Genomic DNA, 20,325 nt, shown 5'->3' on the forward strand with positions numbered 1-20,325 from the left:
GGATACACTGAGGTTAGCTAACTGACAGATGACGTCTTTCTAGACACCTGGCCCCAGCCACTGCTATGCATTGCAAAGGAAGTGTTTAGTTCCTTCTCTTTGTTCAGCATGTTAAAATCAAGCAGGACCAGAAAGATAATTTCTAGGGAGGGAACGCATGCCTTTTGTACAATGCTTTTGAGATGCATGTAGATGTAGTCGTGTTGCTCAGTGATGGAAAATACAATTGCTCCAACATGGATGTGCAGCCGATGGGTGCGCTTAGGTTGTAGTCAGAAGACAAATGATACAAAACCTCACTATATGAGAGTGGTCTACATTTGACCAGTACTAGCAGGGAAGAATGGCACTCTCATATATGCCCACTGGAGGAAAGATGGCATATAAATGGATGTTTAGGGAAGCTTTTAATGTTTAATAGATTATTGTATTTTAATGTTCTGTTGGAAGCCGCCCAGAGTGGCTGGGGAAACCCAGCTGGATGGGCGGGATATAAATATTATTATTATTATTATTATTATTATTATTATTATTATTATTATTTTCTACATACACACAAATGGAGATCCACATCCAAGGCCACAGGCTTTTGCAGGTGACTAGTTGCCCCCACCTGTGGAAAAATCCAAACCTATTTTTCCTCCAAGTATTTGCTTTATAAAGAAGTGGGGTGGAGGACAGCAGGCAAAGTAAGACGCATTTTTTAAAATGCATCTCACGTACACTTGAATAGGGTATCCAAATTAGTCTTCAAATCTCCCATCTTCAAATACAGATGAGCTGCAGCTCTACCTATAGCTCAGTAAGGATTCATCCTCTGTTCATTTGTAAAACTTGGGTTTCTTGCCAAATAGGCTTCTGCTGCATAACCTGCAGTTATTCATAGCAGACTCGAGGTGTTTTAGCATAACACACTGATGCTTTATGGGAAAAACTATAACGGCGAAAAAACTAAGCTACACTGTGCCACTAATGCAACAGATTTTTAAATAAAAAACGTGCCGCATTTAAACTGGTATAAAGCTGGTATTAAACTGGTATATGTGAGTAGGTTAGGTGTACCAGTGCACCAAACAGTTCAACATAACTTAGAGCAGTTTCGCCAAACTCTTGCCCTCCAGAAGTTTTGGATGAATCCCATCCAGCCATGTTGGGGGGGAGCTTGCGTGTGCAAAGCATTTTAAATGCTCAAAAGGGACCATATGGTGATAACGATTAAGAAGACAACGATTTGAAAAATAATTCAATAATTCAATGCCAGTCCTGGATATCTCCATTCAGGAAAGATCTTTGCCCAAGACCTTGGAGAAGTATTACCATATTAATGTCTTGGAGAGACATATAAATACTTGGAGAAGTATTACCATATTAATGTCTGACTCAGTTCAAAGCTGTTTATTGTATCCCTATAGCTATCCCTTTTCTATTTTATTATTTTTATAAGTTTATCCCCAGTAGAAAGTGTGTGGCGGGGGGAGGAAGAAGCGGAGAGGGAGAAATGGAGGAAAAGAAGACCAAAACTCATAAGAAGGAACAAGCTGTACAAATTCCTTGTCTGCTGTGTTCCCTTTGGAAAGAGAGAAAATACTTTCATAAATGCTGAGTCATATGATTGTTCCACAGTTGTTGAAATTGGGGCTGGAGTGCTATGCACACTTCCTCTGGTGTAACTCTGAACAAACACGCATAAAATCACGTTGTTAGGGAGTCTGTTGCACATGTTCTTTGAGTGCAAGTTTATAATTTGGCCCCAAGTAAAAGTAACGGTGACACACTTTGCAGAAAGATGAATAGTGGTGGCAAGAATTAATGATGAATGACTTTGCCCCGTAGGGCCACTTTAAGGAAGTTTAATTAGCTATTAAATATATTAAATAACCTAGTTTTCAGTGATAGTTAATTTTTCCCAGTTGTTTGTTTGTGTGTGTGTGTGTGTGTAAGTGTAAGTACCTGGTTTGACAAAACTCAACCTTCATATATATATATATATGTGTGTGTGTGTGTGTGTGTATAATATTTACATAATGCAATGATCCATGAAGGTTACCATAACATCAAGGGACCATATTAACCGGTTGGATGGAATTCATTAGAAATTAACTACCACTTAAATTAATTTTCCCACATTCACAAGGCTATAATGGCAGAAAAAGGAACCGTCCATCAGTGTGTACTGACAGGAGAGCTGTCACTGCTTTTATTTATAGGTGGATGTGTTAACCCACCAGGCTGCTTTTCTACACACAAAGCTGTGCCTAGGCACTCATAAATTGCTACCTTCAGAGTCCTTTCTATTAATAAGTAAGCTGAATCTGGCAAAGCAGGAACTCATCTTTTCGCAGTGCATTCATTCCCTGCTAGGTGAAGCTCAAGACATTTTATTTTCTGCAACAAATAGGTACATAATTTTTAAACATTGCTCATTAAATAAAACCCCAAATGTCATAGTTCAATCTAGTTCTGGAACGCCTTCTGTGAGCTGAACCAAAGCTCACTGGCCTTCATTGGCATGTCAAAAAATATCTTGGCATGACCACCATGTCAAGATAACAGGTTTGGAGATTTCAGTGTTGAGGTCCTTTCTATGCCTGGAACTCGATGTGATTAATGTGTGAAGAGGGCTTATGTAATCCTAGATTGGGTGGGATCGCATTTGTGATTGATCCCGGAAGCAGGAAGAAGTTGGAGCCAGGGAACAGTACTGTATAAACATTTGCACAGACTAAGTGTTCTCAAGAAGAAGGAAAAATCTACCCCACCAATACATTTAGCACATCTCTGGTCAGAATATCGCAGTGGCATCTTGGAAATAATAATTTATTGGCTAAAAGCATGCACTTTACTACAGGAATGATGTCTGAATAGCCAGGAGTAGTTTCGGGCTAAATTACCCTACAAGACTCATTAGTAGTTTACTGCTGTCTCCCAATACTTGATTAAAAGAGATAATATGAATAAGTACAACTGTGATTGTGCTCTTAAACAAAAAATAACTGAGTGCCCTTTTCAAAGGCAGCATCACCTGTGCATGAGCTAACCTGTGCTTTTATTCTTGACCTGGGGACAAAAGCAAAGAAGAGCAGCAGTAGATAGGTTTGATCTTCTTGCAGTCCATGGGACTCTCAAGAGTCTCCTCCAGCACCAAAATACAAAAGCATCAATTATTCGGCAATCAGCCTTCTTTATGGTCCAGCTCTCACTTCCATACATCACTACTGGGAAAACCATAGCTTTAACTATACGGACCTTTGTAGGCAAGGTGATGTCTCTGCTTTTTAAGATGTTGTCTAGGTTTGTCATTGCTTTTCTCCCAAGAAGCAGGCGTCTTTTAATTTCGGGACTATACTAGTATACTAGTAATACTATAGTATACTATACTAGTATACTAGTAATAGGCAGCACCTATTTTAAAAGCTTCAGATAACTATTTAGGTGTTACAGTGAATAAGACACTGAACATGAACTAATGATGTGATGCTGTGGCACAAAAAGTGAATGTATTCTTGGGTTGTATTGACAGGAGCCACCATTTCTAAGACCAGGTAGACAATGATACTACCCTGCTCAGTCGAGATAAGACCCACTTTGACATGCGTGGTTATTTAAGTGACAGCCCAGAGAATACACCAACCTTAGGAATGTCTAGAGTACTGAAGACCATGCCATCATTCTTGCAACAGAACAGATTTCTCCCTCATATTTCAGTTGTATGTTTTGTTTCATGAAGCATTTGCAGCAAAAAGGCAGAATAGAAATACCTCCATAAACAAATACTGTTCAAAACAAGAACTTCAAATATTGATTGTGGGGATAACACGAGGAAATTGTGCTTGCATGTGTGGGAATGACTGAGATCTGGTGCTGGCAAGCCACACCGATCTGCGAGAGTGTGGGCATTAGCACGGCAAGCCGGCTAATGTCAGAATGGGAGACACGTGAAGAAGGACAGGTCAGAGGCTCAGGTCAGCAGGGCAACAGGTCACAACAGAGCTAGAAGGATCAAGGAGGATCTGGATGGAACTGGATGAATCAGGGCAAACCAGATGGGTCAAGCCAAGGAGGGCAACACAATGGGAACTAGGAGGGGGTGTTTACAGAGTGACATGTGCTTGGAGCATGGACAGAGGGCATGGCAAAACAACACGTGGGCTATGGAGGATGTCTTAGGGAGTGACCGGGTGTGACGTTACAGGAAACATCACCTTGTATGGGACTGCACTGCTGTAATTGGCTAGAAGTTACACTGTCGTTGTAATGATTAACTGTCATCCTGAGCTTTCAATAAAAGGAAGCCCTCGAGCTCTGCTCTTGGTCGCCTTCCCATTGAGTTCAACCTGCCTCGAGTCGTGCCGTCTTTGCCCCAGACAACATCTGGTGCCGCCGGACGTGATGCGATTCACCCCATGCTCATAAGAGACTGGACAAGTCTAGGTACCTCAGCGCAGCGCGCTCCCCGTGAGTATGGGTTCATTAGAAGCAGTTCAAAGGAGAGGCCACTCAGAAGAACTGCAGAAGGTTTGTAAACTTTCGGTCAGGCAGGTTCTAGCATAGGAGCGCTAGGAAAATTATCAGAGGATATCAGAAGTTCATGCCCTAGTACCTAGAGGCGGGTTCTCTAAATATTGGGAGAGAATCGGGACAAAATGTCCACGCTTTGGGTACTCATAGTGACTGTGTTGCTGTGGCAAAGACGCAGGGAAGCAATAGAAAAGGTGGAGATTTCATTAGGATCATCAGGATCAAGTATCAAGGGACCATCTCCACCCGATATTCCTCAGCTCCAGGGGGAGGTTTTAATCCCCGCGACATCAGCCCCTAAGGCAACAAGGCTTCCGGAAGTGAATCTGTCTGTCGCTTCTTTACTGCCCCCCAACAAGGCGGTAGAAGAAGCTGTCAGATTAAGATTTATGAAAGGAACCTTGATCAGAGAGGGGTTGGAAGCAGAGTTGTTGCCGCTTTGCTGCCTCCTCCTCTTCCTCCTCTTTTCCCTCCTCCTCAGACCTGCGCTCCTCAGAGCGGCCAGAGGGAGTGCTGCCGGCTCCGGATCGCAGCAGCTCCTCTGCCCGACAAAGCGCGCACACCCCACGCCCAGCCGTTTCCAAGTGGGGCAAATTCAGGCCGGCTGTGCCAAGCGCGCAATGCCAGCAAGCGCCGCTGAGCGCCGGCTCTTGGGTGCTTCTGCTGGACGTGGCATCAGGCAGGGACAGGGGCAGGCGCTGCAGCTGCTGCTTCTGCTGCTTCTCCTGCTCCTCCTGGCAACCCCACTCCCGTCAGGGATCGTGGCCGCTACCTTCACGTTCTGGGAATCTGACTTGCAGCGGGAGGGTGTCTCTCATTGCCACCTATTTCCCAGAGCCTTTTACCAGCTCATTGTTAGGTACTCAATGCAGAATTGCATTTCTCCCTCATTCAGGGCTTTTAGCAAACACAGAGCTGGGAACTTGCAAGCTCCGGCTGGAGCTAAGCTCTGGGTTGGCTTCAGGAGTCTGGAGTCAGGAGTCAGGAGGATTTTAGCAACATCCTCTCAGAAATATTCTGTGTGTCACTGAATTTCCTTGATTTTGCCAACACTGTTGTTCCAACAGCATTCCATTAAGCTTTTGGGATTGGCAAACGTTACAGACCGCCATTTCCTAAGATATGCCAGCATTTCATGGCACAGGTTTTAAAAAGGGTCTTCACTGGGAGAAAACTTAGTCTAAAAACTGTGCTAGCATTTGGAATTTTCTAGTTTTGGAGTCTAGACTTTTCTCTTCAGTTTGTCAGCATTTTTCTTCATTTTCTTCTGGTAACACTGTATCTTATGAAAGGCAACATTATCTGTTCCTGGTTAGTTACTAGTTTGTGAAACTGAGATTCACACACTCACCTCATATATTTGTAAGGTGCTCACATTACTCCAAGTCTGGAAACAAGTCCAAGTCTTGCTGTGTGCATTTCATTTTTATAAAGGTTTCATCTTGCTAATTGATATATTTCTGCCCAAGCATAGCTTCATAGAGCAAGGCTGGGTCACTAGATCTTGATAGCATTAATTTCTTCCTTATTTTCTGGAAGTAAGGATGCAGCTTAACCAAACAGCTTGTAACATAGTTCTTAGGATTTTTCTTCATTTTAGCATTCTTCGCACACTTTTCTTTAAATGTATCCTCCTAACATTTTGGGCATTCAGAAAGGCGGGAGATTTCTGTTTCAATTTCTCTTTTGTGTAATTTATTGGGATTCCTTCTACGATAGTGTTTAGGTTTTACCTTTCTCTTAAATGTCAGATTTTTGGATTAAATAATAGATTTTTCTGTAATCTTTTGAGCCTTTTTGTCAGAATAAATAACCCTATACCCATTAATAGGCTTAGATTTAGTGTGTTGCTATTTCTTACTTCAGTTTGCATTGTCTTCCCTTTAGCACTTCTTCCTAGGGTTGACTTTCTTGGCTACACATTAGTTTATTTTTATTCCTTTTCAAATGCATAGGTTACCTTATACCTATTCAAGTATTAATAGGTTTGGGTTTTGTTATTATTTCTCACAACAGAGTATTTCTGCAAGTATCATATTTTTCAGTACATCTGGTGTCAAAACTGACTGATTTTCTAGGTTTTGTATATTCTATTCCTCATTCAAAGGTGTGAGCATGGGAGTCTTAACTCTGCTCTCTAGTTACTTTTGATTGCTCTTTACAGGATTTGTTCTTTTCAGATTGCCCAAGCTCTGACTCGAATTTATTTTTCTACAGGAATTCCAGTAATATTGTAACTAATGTTTTTTCCCTCCAGGATTTAATTCTTTCTCTTTTAGCACTGGTTGAGCTGTTCTTAGCTACAGATTTCTCACTCTTAAACCCTAAATTGGCCTAGTTTCTTGTTTTTGGTTTAAATGCATTAATTTTGCAACTACTGTTTTTTCAAAAGTTTCTCTTCACAAATATAAAAAAGAAAGGGGAAACTACCCTGGAAAATTATTATGGCTAAACACAAATTATTATTACATTAAATATTTATTCATATTTTTAAATTTATTAATACTAGTGTGAAATCTCCAGCCCTTGGTTAGATACAGGGCTTTACTCTCTCTCTGGCAAGGACCTGTCCCCCTTCTGCCTTCTACAGGTAAACCTATCTGGCATCTGGCTCGAAGTGTGAGACTGTGGAGAGATGGCTTGGTGGAAAGGGATTCAGCTTCAGTGCCAGAGACAGCAGAACCCAGTGCCCAATCCGGTGCCCAGCATTCTGGACCAGTCTACCTCATTGCTGGACTTAGCAAGGCTTCAGATACAGGATCCACAGAGGGACTGTGATCGTGTTTGCTTGCTTTTGGCTGCATTCACATGCCTCACTATCAACTCCGCAAGAGTGTGTGAACATGAGCATACCAAGTCGCAGTAAAGGACAAAGACTGACCACAAGTTTAAAGTTTAAAATTTCCCCTACGTTGAGGGGTGCAGTTTATCTTTCTTGAAGGAACGAACTTAAGCTGTTATACCCTCGCATTCCGAGAGACTGACTACTTTTGCTATTTTCATGGACATTGTTGCAAGGTTTCATTTGTGTTATTTATACAAGAGTTTATGCAAAGTTTTATAATATTTGTTATAAGGTTTATAAGGTATTATTTAAAAGGAAAGAGTTTCAGGAGTTGACAGGTTAACCCGTACAAGCGGTGACAGCTGACAGTTGCCTCTGTTCCAAGATTGTTTTGCACATGTCAAAGGTTTACAGACCCCTCACTCACTCACTCATCTATTTCATATTTCAGACTCATATTTAAAAAACAAAAAAAGGGGAGATGTGGGGATAACACGAGGAAATTGTGCTTGCATGTGTGGGAATGACTGAGATCTGGTGCTGGCAAGCCACACCGATCTGCGAGAGTGTGGGCATTAGCACGGCAAGCCGGCTAATGTCAGAATGGGAGACACGTGAAGAAGGACAGGTCAGAGGCTCAGGTCAGCAGGGCAACAGGTCACAACAGAGCTAGAAGGATCAAGGAGGATCTGGATGGAACTGGATGAATCAGGGCAAACCAGATGGGTCAAGCCAAGGAGGGCAACACAATGGGAACTAGGAGGGGGTGTTTACAGAGTGACATGTGCTTGGAGCATGGACAGAGGGCATGGCAAAACAACACGTGGGCTATGGAGGATGTCTTAGGGAGTGACCGGGTGTGACGTTACAGGAAACATCACCTTGTATGGGACTGCACTGCTGTAATTGGCTAGAAGTTACACTGTCGTTGTAATGATTAACTGTCATCCTGAGCTTTCAATAAAAGGAAGCCCTCGAGCTCTGCTCTTGGTCGCCTTCCCATTGAGTTCAACCTGCCTCGAGTCGTGCCGTCTTTGCCCCAGACAACAATTGATAATACTAAATTTGTTCACAAGGGCAGAGTAGCATAGGAAGGGAATCCCAGCATGCATCTTCTTAGCAAAGTAAGGTCTGAGATTGTATGAACAAATTTTCAACCTTTGACAACCTTTCAACCTTTAAGGCTGCAGTGAATAGACTAATTGACTAATGAATGGGTACCCAAGCAGTAGAAGATCTGTACCATACGGCTCTCTGTATTTTGAACAGAAAGCTAAGTTTAACCTTGATTTATACCTGCTGCAGATGATAATGTGAAAATCACGTATTTTCTGCCTTTAACTGGTTTCCTTTTTAAAACTTAAACATCTTCAGTTTCACTTCCAGCCCCAGTTAGTGGATCTCTTGATTAAGAAATACTGCAATTCACTTTTAAGTCAGGGATTATTACAAGTGTTTTCTGTTGTCAACAATAGTAAAAACAACAACAACAACTTCCTTATACAGCCACATCAGCGATTCACGGAGAAGTGTATGTCTGAAATGCAACAGAGATATTAGCATCCCACACCTTCCCTCGCCAACATCTTTCTATTTTATTTTATTTTATTGCTCCCTGGCTGCTCATGCTCCATTCTTCCGTTGGCAACATTTTGATTTCTGCATGGTATGATTAACCTGTGCACTGTGTTCCTCTTAATGCGAAGCTGTTTTCTTACCCCTTTCAATTCTATAAACCAGGAAAGAAAAGCATATAGCCGGAGGCCACGCAGAATAATACCAGTGTCAAGCTTTATAAAACATATTTGTTTCGTGTCCTCTAAGGACAAATGATAGACATGTAAAAATGTTTTCTCTGTTCCTGTTTCAGGGAATACTTAGTTTAGAATTAACTTCTGTCACGAAAAACAATTTGCTGAGCCCACTGTATACTATTTCCTTACCATTCCTGCCGCAAAGAAAAGAAGAAATGGTACATTGTGTCTGACGAGTGTGATTACAAGTCGGTGGAATCTATTTTCTCTTGCCACTGCAGTTCCCCCTTTAAGGAAAGCTTGTCATTCGCAACAGAATCATCCTTCCTGCTCCAGGATGAAGGAAGAAATGCATTCAATTAGCAGCACACATTTCGTTCATTTAATTTTTAATTGTTTTTTTTAAAAAAAAAAATAGAATACTCTGCATTTCAATGACTTGAAAACACTTTATTTCATCATGCGTCCTAATTTTGTCTTCTTTCTGAAAACCTTGGATTCTATCCCTATGTGTCACAGGCGCGGCAGTGGCTACTCTAGAGTAATGACTCCTCCAGGCGTTGTCTTTTCATTCTTTTATTTAGTGCTGATTATTTACAGTGCAGAGCAATACTATGTACATGTTGTCAGTTAGGGGTCAGAACCTCCGAATGGAGATTCGCGCGTTTTCCTCCAGCAAAGAAGTCTAGGGATACTGAATCTCCGCCCCCGTCGTTTCCTTCTCAGTTCCGGGATCGGTGGGACTGGTCTTCTTCCTTTGCCTCCCACTTCCCTTCCCACACTGGGCATGGGCTCCGCTACCTTGCCTGAGCCTCGGTCACCACTTCCTGAATCTCCGCTGGAGATCTCTCCCTCCCCACTAGTACTCCCGCTGGGTGATGAGCTGCTGCTTAAGATGGGAGGGACCTGCCTGTAAGTTCTGTCCCTCACACTACGGAACCCCGTATTTGGTGGTTTTGCATAAGTACTGGCTTATTCGAAAGCCTGAGGACAAGGCATCCTTGATATAAAGAAGTTGTGGAAGGAAAGGAATAACTTTTTCATGCTCCCTCCTCCATTCTTTGGGTGCTTCGTGCAAAAGGACGGAGGGAGGTCTTAGGGCATGGGTTCCTAGTCAGCTTAAATTTTGCTTTAGACAATGCTGCTGCACATTCCCTGCAGGATTCCAGTTCTCCATGCCCAAACTAGAGAAGACACAACAACCACACAGATTTTACCATTCCTACTCCAAATAAGGTGTGTGAGAGTGTCCGTTCTTTACATGAAAACACGCTCCTGCCTTGTTACTGCACTCCAGTCTCTACATAGTTTACTCTCAGGTGTCCTGTTTCCATATTAGAGCTGAGTTGAGAAAAAAACTGCTTAAACCAGGCATCCCCAAACTGCGGCCCTCAAGATGTTTTGGCCTACAACTCCCATGATCCCTAGCTAACAGGACCAGTGGTCGGGGAAGATGGGAATTGTAGTCCAAAACATCTGGAGGGCCGAAGTTTGGGGATGCCTGGCTTAAACCAAGGAAGCACGGCGGTGGTAAGTTGGGGAACGGAGCAGATTTCACACCCTCCCTTCACATGCCCCCTTCCAGGGCTGGCCCACCCATGAGGTAAGGTGAGACAACTGTCTCAGGCAGCAGGATCCACAGAGGCAGGGGATCCTGGTGTATATTTCTATTCCTCGCTTGTTCCTGATGTAGCTCTTCACTCCCTACTTCTTCTCTGATAGGAGAAGGGTGCCATATTGGGGCAAAATGTATTGGGCTGGCCCTGGCCCTGGCCCTGTTCACATAGACCTCCCCACCACCTACAGACTGCAGGTGGCATCTCACCATGAAATGCTTCTCCATGTGGAAAACTAAATGCCAGGGAGAAGGGTCTAGTGTAGTGTCAGGAGTGCATGCAGGAGCCGGGCCCTGTGACTGGTAGGGCCTCGCAGGACTGGGGCCTTCCTGAGTTTGGCCTGGAAGGGCAAGGCGGGGCCGCACAGGTGAGGCTTGACAGAAGACTCGTAGCACCTGGTGGCAAGGGCCAGGAGGGGTATAGAAGACCAGTATTTCCCTTTGGCTCTTTGCCACAGCAACACGCTACCCACCTAGCTATGCTTCAGCTTCCTGACTCCTGGTATCCTGACCCTCGGACTTTTGGCTTCCTGACTCTTGGTTCCCTGATTTGTGGACTCTTGGCTTCCTGACCCCTGGGCTGCTGATTCCTGCTTCCCGACCTCTACCCCAGTCCTGACGTACCAAGCCGGGACTCGGACTGCCTGTATCCCGGACCGTGACATGTAGCCTTTACCTTGGCACGCTAGTTTTCTAGCAGGGTTTTATGGGGATGGGGTATAGGGGAGCAGGAAGCTGTTTGGCAGAGAACTGAATTACCAGTCAGTAAAATTTGGTCACAAATCTGCCACTTCAGACTGCACTGGAATTAAAAGGTTACTAGCAGAGAGCAGGATCTGGCACGACTCAACTTTCAAACAGTTGGCTTTACAACTCAAATCAAATTCATGCACACTCAATGTGTGTGCATCTTTATTCTCTTCCTCTGACATGTTTTCCTATCACCGCTTTCATTTCTTTGTTTTCAAAGATGTCCCTCAAGCTCATCTTAATGCTTCTGACTGTTTCTCTGGTGGCATCCAGCATATTTCATTTCATGCCTCATTGTCCAGGTTTCAACTTTCTCCTCTACTATTTTAAGTTCAATGTGTCGGTGTTTTATCTGTATTTAATTCTTATGTTTTGAAAGTTAAACACTTCCTTTGAAGAATAAAATGCTCCATTTTCAGAAATCAAAATGTTCCCAGAACAGACATATGTACATATATTCCTATGGCACATTTGAAGGCTTAATAAGCACAGGGCTTTCTAAGGTCACATTTGCATTTCCAGACTAGTGCTTTGTGCTAAACTAGAACCCATGTGAAGACTACATAGACCATTATTAGAGCCCTCTCTGTCTTTCACTTGTCACCTCTCTGACCTGTATCCAAAATCATTCACAACTCAATCTCGTCAAACCTACATTAAATTCCCATCCTACCCCGGTGTTGTGTATTGAGTCAAAGGATTTTATATCTGTATTATTATTGTCTGTATTGCATTAGGATAAAGTAACTGCCTTTTGGTTCCAGAGGGTACAGCTACTATTGGTTCATTTAAGCTGCTGTATTTGGATCCTCTGTCTTATTGGTTTCCTCCAAAAGGCAGCACTGTGATTGCCTGATATTGTTCCCTCCAAAATGTATCCCTTTCTAGCTAGTTCCCTGTCCCTATAAATGTAGCCTTCCTGCCCTCAGAGTCAGTCTTGTTCACTTTAATAAAGAGCTGTTACTAGAGAACTGTCTCCAGCATGTTATGTCAAGAGAGCTGAAATCACAAACCCCACGTCACAACAACTGGCGACGAAGGTGGGATCCGGAATGCTGAGGAGCGGTTAAACACAGCCCTGCCTCAGAGTCCGGATTGCAGCTTAGAACAAGACTCACTGGCCAGCTGAGAAGACGACCCTGCCCGCTAGGACAATGGAGAGTCCAAGGGTATTGGAGCCCTTCCAGCCATCAGAGCCCCACACATGGGAAGACTACGTTGAACGCTTCGAGTTCTTTGCAGTGGCTCAAGGGATCACCGATGCCAGCAAAAGAAGGGCCACATTCCTGAGCTACTGTGGGCCCGAGACCTTCAAGCTGGCCAAGGCATTACTTGCTCCAGCGAAGCTGAGTGAGACATCTCTCAAAGATATTCTTGCCTGCCTAACAAGCCACTTTGCGCCTACTGAGACCAAGATGGCCCGGCGGATGGAGTTCCATAAGAGGCAGCAGCATGCTGGGGAGTCTGTATCCACATTTCTGGCTGAACTCCGGAAGCTCGCTCAGCACTGCGGCTTCCAAAATCTGGAAGAGACTCTCCTGGATCGGTTTATTGGTGGTCTGAGCAGCAAGAAAGCCAGAAGACGCATCGTGGCTAAAGAAGAGGTTACCCTTGCTTCAGCCTTGAAGGAGGCCACCGCCACAGAGAATTATGAAAGAGAGGAGCTTGATGCCAGTCGCAAGGCCACTAAGCTACAGATAGAAGTTGCGCATGCCATGGACGAGCTAGAGGCTACTCCGAGCCAGAGCCCAGTCCGTGGGGTCGAGTTGGTGCGTCAGGCCTGCACAGTGCACAAAGATCGCCGAGGCAGTTGCCCAGGTTGTGGCGGAAACCATGAGCGGAAGAGTTGTCGTTTCAGGGATGCTATGTGCCGGACGTGCGGAAAGACAGGTCACATCGCCAGGGTCTGTAGATCGGCGGCGTCGGGAGCGACAGGAGCACCTAGACTGGAGCATCGCAGACCGCCCACAGCAACTCGTTTTCTAAAGGACTGCCACTACGTAACGGAGATCAACGGGAGGGCCGTGCAGTTTCCAGCGCAAGGCAAGGCACACGTCAAGGTGAAGATTGAGGGTCAGCAGTGCGACATGGAGGTGGACTCCGGATCTGCATTCACCATCGTGTCGGACCAGACCGCGAAGACATTCTTCCCCAGGGGTAAGTTGCCCCCTCTGGAGCCCTTCCCGGCAACCTTGCAGTCGTACTCAGCAGGCCCCATCCATGTTATGGGAATGTGTGCCGTGAGAGTACAGTTCCTGGACAAACAGGCTGTACTCAAACTGGTGATTGCGAAGGGCAGTCGCCCCAGTCTCCTGGGCACTGACTGGTTCCCCGCCCTGGGACTGAGTATCTCAGGGCTTAATTCAATCCAAACCTGCCCTGAGATGAGCAAGGCATTATGCAAGGAATTTGCTGGTCTCTTTAATGGAAAACTGGGTTGTTATAAAGGGCCCCCAGTTGACTTCGAGTTGGACCCCGGGGTGGCCCCAATCTGACTCAAACCAAGGCGAGTGCCATTTGCACTGCAACCCAAGATCGAGGCAGAGCTGGATAAATTGGTCAAGCAGGGAGTTCTCTCACCCGTGGACTCTGCTAAGTGGGAGACTCCAATCGTCACACCCCGTATCTCAACATTTGAAGTTGTGTCTACGATAGTCCATTTCTTCTGGAATATGTGCTTGCCTCCAGGAAAAATATCTTCCATTGGATTTTAGAAATCAAGTTATTTCTTGGTTTCTTTATCTTTCCATTCACTCTTTTTGTGTTTCTGTTTGTCTCTCTTCTTGGTTTTCATCGTTTGAGAGGCCCAGTTTCTTTTAATATTCCTTTGCTTGTCCATCTGATCCCCTCCTTTGGTTTAAATTACCATATTTATGCTGATGATATTCAAATTTATTTATTTTTCTGCTCCAGTGATAGCTTCTTCTATTCTTGGCAATATTACTACTAACTGACTAACAGCAATCTCATCTTAGATGTCACAACACAATCGGAAGCTGAAATGTACAAAACTCAATTTATCACATTTCCTGCAAAATCTTTTACTGGTATTCTACTGCTGCTTATTGTCAATATTACTTCTTTTCCTATTTCCTCTACTGTTCAAAGTCTTGCTGTGCTATTTGATTGTGCTCTATCGTTTCATCCACACATTAATTCTGTTGTAGAGACTTGCTAAAAAAAATCAATATCTCAAAGATTCATCTGGTAAAACTCCAGTTAAAGTTCTGATTATTTCTCATCTTGATTATGCTAATATTCTCTTTATTGGTCTCCCAGTTTCCCAATTCCCCCCCCTCTTATTTTCTCTTCTTATTGCTGTCCTCAGTTCTGTTGCTTATCTTTTTTCTTCTCTCATTCTTCTGATCATGTACCACATCTTTATTTTTCTCTCCTGTGATTACCTATTCCTTTCTGTGGTCATTTCAAATTTCTTCCTGTTTGTGTTCTTATTCCTTCCTTCTCTGCTCCCCCTTGATTCCTCCTCTCATCCTTTTTCCTCTGACATTGTCTTCTTTTCAGGCATATACCTTGCCTTTTCCCTCTCATGAGCTCGACCACCATCTGCAGCCTGGACCAAGAAAGTGGGGAACTTGTGGCCTACACTGAGGAAGAGAACCAAACCAAACCCAAGCCCAAGCTCAACAACCAGAGACCCTGAAACCTGGTCTCCTGAACTGAGACTCCCAAGCCTGGGCTCTCAGAGACTGTAACCCTCAAGCCCAATTCCACTGAGAGGCTGACATGCTCAGTGCATGAGCCTTCTGGCCAATGCAGGACAGATTCCTAACACATGGGAAGAGACCATGGAGAGGCAAGAAGGTGCCTCCAGGACAAAGGCACTTCTCAGTAACAGGATGGAGCCTGAGAAAGATAGGCACAAAAAGCAGAAGAGGCACTATTGAGACTGAGTTCAAATCAGAATGAACTATCAACTTCCTAGGGTCTTTAAAGTAGGGATGGGCAAATGTGTCCATTTCAGTTTTTCTCAGTTTCTCATTTTTCTAATCCACATTTCTACATTAGTTTGCTTAAAAAAATAAAAATCCTCATGAAAATTCATTCAGCATTTTAAGTGTGAATATTGCAAAACAGTTTAGGGAGATAAAATAGAGGTTGCAGTTAATACAATGGTATGTAATAGGTATTGTTAGAAGTTAATGATAATTTAATTAAGAAGTAAGATATAGATAGAATATAAAAGGATAAGATGTAAAAGATAGAGAAATAAGGCAATATTAAATTAATAATTAGAAATTATATAAGATTTAGAGTTTACTACAGATGATATGTAAAGAATCGCAGAAGGAGGAGGAATGAGGAAGCCAATAGATTAGAAATAAGGGTTTTAAGTTAGAATTTTTGTTTTTATATTTTTTGTATTTTGCATTTTTTGTGTTTTGTATTTTCTTTTTGTGTTTTGTATTTTTGTATGTTTTTGTTGTTTGAAAATCTTTAATAAATACATTTTTTTTAAAAAAATTGCAAAACAGTTTTTCCTGTTGTATGTTATTTTTGCCAATAGCTGCATTTTTGTGTACATTTAACCCCAGTAAATACACTTTTTGCACACATTACTTGGCTGGAAAGCCACACTGCAAACTTTTGAGAACTGTGAATTTCAAAGGATGGCTGTGTTTCAGCTTGAATACTGTTTTGAAAGTGTGAATTAGGTAAGTGCGTATTTAAATTCAAACTGAAACAAATTTCTCTCCCCCCCCCCAATCCCTACTTGAAAGATCTGTTTTCTGAAGTTCAGCCAAATTATTGATGCCCATGGAAGTAGCCATGGGGGGGCAGCTACACCCCACATCAAGTAAAACAATAGAAATACTTAACTAACGGACCAATCACGATGGTTCAGCCCCCCCCCCACAAAAGTTCTGCCCTCCCCCACAAAGTCCTGCATCCCTCCACAAAAATCCTGGCTATGCCAATATTGATGCCTATCAGACACATGTCTGTTCCCTGCATACCACTTGCAGGACCTACCTCCATTTTCCTGACCTGGAAAATTTAATGGTGTTATAGACTGAGGGTAAACCCTAGAAATTAATAAATACTAGGATTCTGATTAATTGGGATATGGATTAAAGCACAAACTTCAGGGGATTTCTGGGCTGGTTTATGCAAACCAGCCTGGCTGGCTTGTTTTTGTTTAGTTGTTTAGTCGTGTCCGACTCTTCGTGACCCCATGGACCATAGCACGCCAGGCACTCCTGTCTTCCACTGCCTCCCGCAGTTTGGTCAAACTCATGTTCGTAGCTTCGAGAACACTGTCCAACCATCTCGTCCTCTGTCGTCCCCTTCTCCTAGTGCCCTCAATCTTTCCCAACATCAGGGTCTTTTCCAAGGATTCTTCTCTTCTCATGAGGTGGCCAAAGTATTGGAGCCTCAGCTTCACGATCTGTCCTTCCAGTGAGCACTCAGGGCTGATTTCCTTAAGAATAGATAGGTTTGATCTTCTTGCAGTCCATTGGACTCTCAAGAGTCTCCTCCAGCACCATAATTCAAAAGCATCAATTCTTCGGTGATCAGCCTTCTTTATGGTCCAGCTCTCACTTCCATACATACTGGCTGGCTTAGTGAAGTACAAAGAGGAATCTTTTAGCCTGAGGAGTAAGCTGTTACCAAGGTGATGGGGAGTATTTAAATAGTGGTTTCTGGGGGGAAGGAGGAAGAAGAAGAAGAGCGGAGATCCACCTTTGGAGGGGGCTGGCTGCAAGCTGCTTGTGTACCTGCCTCTTGAAATGACCATGCAGTAAGATCTGGGGAACCCCATGCCGACTGAAGGTGTAAATAGGTGAATAAAGAATATTTCTTAAAGCCACAACAGTCTCCGCTATGTCTTCCATTCTCCAAAGGGACACAGACCCTATGGCAGCTGATAGATAGGGGCAGGACCTGGCTTTTGTAACAGTACCATTTTTTCATTTTCTATGCAGTTACAGTTATTAGTTTACAATCCATTCTCCTTTTGTTTCCTTCCCTTTTCCTCCCATTTTTTCCTATCCATTCCTTGGTCTTTCCTAGCAACTCGTTCAGTTTTTGATTAAGAGCCTGTGGATGAGAAATTGGCTTTTTAAAGTTTATTGTACACTGGGCTTGGTGATTTTAGATGCTTTAGAAATAGCATAGTAGCGACGAGCCCGTGAAAACAAAGCTTTTCTGCATGAATCCAGCTGTGAAGCCCATTTTACAAAATGTAGGATAGTTCTACTAATCCACCGATAGCCATCTGATGTGGTGGGTCAAGCATACCTTGGAAAATTAATGGTGCCCAAGTTGTCGAGACATTGCAAATGGGCCGTTGACAACAAGTTTTTGTTTCTGTTCTTACATATCAGATTTCCTGCAGAAATGTTGAATCTGGATGAAACGGGGAGACCACACAGGGTGGCTTTTTAATGCCCAACGGTGGTGCGTAGGATATGTAAGGAGCACCCATCCTACAATTAGCACCCATGTGGAAACACCCTGAGATGCTGTGCTAGGTGAATCCATCCTTCTGTGCCCATCACAGAGGAGAGACCCTAAGCATTTCTGCCCGTGCTTTGCTGCTAGTGACATTATCCCAGGAGATAATGACACAGATTGCTGTGTGTGGATCTGAGAAGCATCAGTGTAAGGCATCTTCAGACCACCACAGCCAAGCATAACAGTTCCATCCTTGAACTCTTAACTGGTTGGACAAAGAGATGGTACTCTTCTGGGAGCAATGCTAACTAAGCTATCCTATAGTTGTAAAGGGAAAGCCTTTAGAAATGTTTTCTTTTCAAATGATTAAGATAAAGGGGCTGTTGTTGTTGTTGTTAACTTTGCTGCATTAAATGTGCATCCTGTAGTTGACCTCCCTTGCAATGTTTTATTTTGAAATTATTAATATTTTAGTTTCCTGTTACGCACCCAGGTGGCGCTGTGGTTAAACCACTGAGCCGAGGGCTTGCTGATCAGAAGGTCGGCGGTTCGAATCCCTGTGACGGGGTGAGCTCCTGTTGCTCGGTCCCAGCTCCTGCCAACCTAGCAGTTCGAAAGCACGTCAAAATGCAAGTAGATAAATAGGAACCGCTACCGCGGGAAGGTAAACGGCGTTTCCATGTGCTGCTCTGGTTTGCCAGAATCAGTTTAGTCATGCTGACCACATGACCTGGAAGCTGTACGCCGGCTCCCTTGGCCAATAATGCGAGATGAGCGCGCAACCCCAGAGTCGGTCACGACTGGACCTAAGGTCAGGGGTCCCTTTAGTTTCCTGTTGCTTTGAATGTATACTTTATATTTGACTTAACACCCCCCCCCCGGATGGTTTTATTTGATGATTTAATGTAGTTTGCAAGCCACTTTGAGATCCCCCCCCCTTAAAAATATAAAGTGGTATAGAAATGAAATGAATAAGAATGATAATGATAATTACTTTGTTCTCGCCAGATACATGGCTTGCCGTGCCAGCCGAGATGATCCCAGGCAATATGGTGACAATCGCATCCGGATCCAGAGAACTGTAAGAAATTTGTTTCATCACTGAATTCCTTGGTGCGGAAAATGGCTTGTAGAGAGCACTTGCTTAGCCGAGCAACCCAAGCTACATTTTCAAACTTAATTTTATGGGATGTTAGATGGGATTAGTTACCTGCTAAAAGGGCCAGGGTGCAAAGTTAAAACAAAGCTGATTAAAAGTTGCCGGTTCATCATATGGGGTGGGGATTGGGGGGTTAGGGAGGGGGCTACAGATGCTCAAGGGCCTCCAATTTGATTCTGCCTGGGGCCGCCAAGGTTTTAATTCAAACTCTACCTGCTTCTCTACACACCAATTCCTCTGAGCTTTGTTTTTGAGCAAATGTGTGGTCCTGTAGACAGCAATCACCGCAGCAGACTCTGAGAGCATCATGAGTAATAAATTGTGAAGGAGTGTCTGGCCTTCTTCCATCTACAACTCAAGAGAATTAGGTTATCTTGCACCTCTGTCTCGAGAGAGAGAGAAATTATTCTCGGTTGAAAAGGTCTTAAGTGCCAGCATGGTCAGCATTATTCCCTTAGTTAATCTTCAGGTGGCACAATGTTTCTTGGTTAATGTTTGCTATTTGTATACTTTAGTATGGCATTTAGTATTAAAAACCCCACACCTTCCCTTCCATTTATGATACATGCCAGGGATAATGAGAAGTGGGAGGAGGCCACTACTGATTAGTTTTGGATAACCATTAAGCAACTGCCACCTTGTTTATTCCGTAACAATGTGCAATCACAGCTAAGGAGTTCTATCCAAAGTCTTACCTTATGTGAAAAGACTGTTGCATATCAAGAGCCCAACTTAACTTTCTTATCTGAAGGGCACTGCAAGACTCTAAAGCCGACGAGGAATATAAACTACCCTTATACCTTTAGGGTTGCCATCCGCCCTATTTCTCCAGAACACATCCTCTTTTTCATGGGTAGAGTCATAGTGATCCATGGTTAAAAGTTGTTGTTGTTTAGTCGTTTAGTCGTGTCCGACTCTTCGTGACCCCATGGACCATAGCACGCCAGGCACTCCTGTCTTCCACTGCCTCCTGCAGTTCGGTCAAACTCATGTTCGTAGCTTCGAGAACACTGTCCAACCATCTCGTCCTCTGTCGTCCCCTTGTCCTAGTGCCCTCCATCTTTCTCAACATCAGGGTCTTTTCCAGGGAGTCTTCTCTTCTCATGAGCTGGCCAAAGTATTGGAGCCTCAGCTTCAGGATCTGTCCTTCCAGGGAGCACTCAAGGCTGATTTCCTTCAGAATGGAGAGGTTTGATCTTCTTGCAGTCCATGGGATTCTCAAGAGTCTCCTCCAGCACCATAACTCAAAAGCATCAATTCTTCGGCAATTAAAAGTAGAAGTTGGCAGATGTGTCCTCTTTTCGCTCTTCAAAATAAGGCAACCCTA

The 20,325-nt window shown here is 43.7% G+C and overlaps 1 long non-coding RNA gene across 1 annotated transcript; it reads left to right on the top strand.

The window, feature by feature from the left end:
- Window positions 1-4,310: 4,310 nt before the first annotated feature.
- On the top strand, window positions 4,311-8,315 carry LOC132591768 (uncharacterized). The gene is made up of 2 exons (XR_015951321.1): window positions 4,311-4,515; window positions 7,109-8,315. It is a non-coding gene; the product is annotated as an uncharacterized LOC132591768 (long non-coding RNA).
- The last annotated feature ends 12,010 nt before the right edge of the window (window positions 8,316-20,325 follow it).

This window comes from Zootoca vivipara, chromosome 8 (genome assembly GCF_965207765.1).
Source record: "Zootoca vivipara chromosome 8, rZooViv2.hap1.1, whole genome shotgun sequence".
NCBI lineage: Eukaryota > Metazoa > Chordata > Lepidosauria > Squamata > Lacertidae > Zootoca > Zootoca vivipara.